The 2,212-nt window shown below is 45.7% G+C and overlaps 1 non-coding gene across 1 annotated transcript; it reads right to left on the bottom strand.

Moving 5' to 3' along the window:
• Positions 1-1,529: 1,529 nt before the first annotated feature.
• trnas-gcu lies at positions 1,530-1,611 on the bottom strand. Its single transcript has one exon. It is a non-coding gene; the product is annotated as a tRNA-Ser (tRNA).
• Positions 1,612-2,212: the final 601 nt, after the last annotated feature.

Raw genomic sequence — 2,212 nt, forward strand, 5'->3', positions numbered from 1 at the left:
TTCTGGACTCCCTGACCCCAAAGAAGTTTCACAACATCTTTCCGATAGGATGGTGACCAGAATTGCACGCAATACTCCAAGAGTGACCTTACCCATGTCCTGTCCAGCCGCAGCATGACCTCCCAACTCCTGTACTCGGTACTCTGACCAATAAAGGAAAGCATAAAAAACGCCTTCTTCACTATCCTATCTACCTGCGACTCCACTTTCAAGGAGCTATGAACCAGCACTCCAAGTTTTCTTTCTTAAGCAACACTACCAGGCCCTTATAATTATTTGTATAAGTCCTGCTAAGATTTGCTTTCCCAAAATGCAGCACCACGCGTTTATCCTAATTAAACTCCATCTGCCAATTCTTAACCCATTGGCCGATCTGGTCCAGATCCTGTTTTAATCTGATGTAACCCTCTTCGTTGTCCACTACACCTCCAATTCTGGTGTCATCTCGAAACTTACTAACTGTACTTCTAATGCTGATATCCAAATCATTTATGTAAATGACCAAAAGTCGAGGACCCAGCACATATCCTTGTGGCACTCCACTGGTCACAGGCCTCCAGTCTGAAAAACAACCTTCCACTGCCACCCTCAGCCGTCTACCTTTGAGCCAGTTCTATTTCTAAATGGTTGGCGTCCCTTTGTGCCATGAGATCTAACCTTCCTAATCAGTCCTGCATGAAGTCCATATAGATCACATCTACTTCTCTGCCTTCATCAATCTTCTTTGTTACTTCTTCAAAAAACTCAATCAAGTTTGTGAGACATGATTTCCCACGAAAGGCATGTTGGGTATTAGTACGAAATGTCTGTTAATGACATGCATTTAAATACACTTTAAATCATTTGTCATGTTTATGCTGCATTAATCTGTCGTTATTGATCCACAGTTTACGTTCGTTTCCTGCAGTTAACATGATGACTTCTCCCGTTGTTCATAGTTCAATGTGATGCATCCAGTGTGTGCATAACGAGAGGGAGCTTGCTTCCCACATCTTGTATTTATCTGTGTCTTATGCCCAGCTTTTATCAATGGCGAGAGCAAGCGGGATAGGGCGAGAACAATGTGTAAGTCTGTCTGTGCCCATGCACGGCACCCACATCGGTAATTCTCGACTGTGCATTCACAGCCAGTTTTCTGTGCCGCTACACCCACCCCCTGCACTTTTGAAATATCGCTATTATTTTGTGCTGTCTCTCTGCGCTCTTCCTCCCAAGATGAATCACGTCCACCCAACTGCTCCAGATTTCACATGACAAAACACTCATTAAGAACCATTGCATTAAACATGCACTTCGCATCTGTCGTTATTTGGTTTTCCTGGATCACTTTCATACGATAAAAGTTCACAGCAACTTGACTTGGAAAAGAAAATCGCGTTACTTTTCATTATCCCATTTCAATCTACATTTTAATGCAGTTAGACAACAGGCTCAAATTATTGTTTGAGGTTTTATAATATCGTCGACGCATATAAACTGACCATTGGAGTTCCAATTTCAATAAGACAGGTGTAATCATCCAAAAACAGCGACCAGAGTGGGATTCGAACCCACGCATGCAGAGCACAATGGATTAGCAGGCCATCGCCTTAACCTCTCGACCACCCCGTCGCACATGCTTGCAAGTATGTCACCTAATCTCTCAGACCTACACAGCCTCATCATGTCTGGGGAATCTCCCATTCACAGTCTCCAACCCTATTGTCCATGAACCCCGCACTGCCTGATTCTACCTGCTTCTGAAGACCTGCTGTCTCAGCCTGCCCCTGTCAGACCCGACTCATCTCTTCCTACCTCAACACCTTCCTTTCTCCTCAGTCCAGGAAATCCTCGCCTACGTTTGTGACACCACCTATGCACTTCATATCCTCCAGGACTTGTATTTCCCGGCTCCACAACGCGTCATCTTCACCTTGGGCATCCAGTCCCTCTGCACATCCATCTGCCATGACGAAAGTCTCCAAGCCCCCTGTGTCTTCATCTCACCCCATCCCAATTGGTACCCTTCCACCCACACCCTCATCCACCTGGCTAAACTGTTCCTCACCCTCAACAACATTTCTGTCCAATCCCCCCACTTCATCCAACCCAAAGGGGTAGCCATGGGCACCCGCATGTGACCTACATATGCCTGCCTGTTTGTCAGATATGTGGAATTGTCCGTCTTTCGTAGTTACACTGGCACCTCTCTCCACTTGTTCCTCCGCTACAT

This window comes from Chiloscyllium plagiosum, chromosome 8 (assembly GCF_004010195.1).
Source record: "Chiloscyllium plagiosum isolate BGI_BamShark_2017 chromosome 8, ASM401019v2, whole genome shotgun sequence".
Lineage (NCBI taxonomy): Eukaryota > Metazoa > Chordata > Chondrichthyes > Orectolobiformes > Hemiscylliidae > Chiloscyllium > Chiloscyllium plagiosum.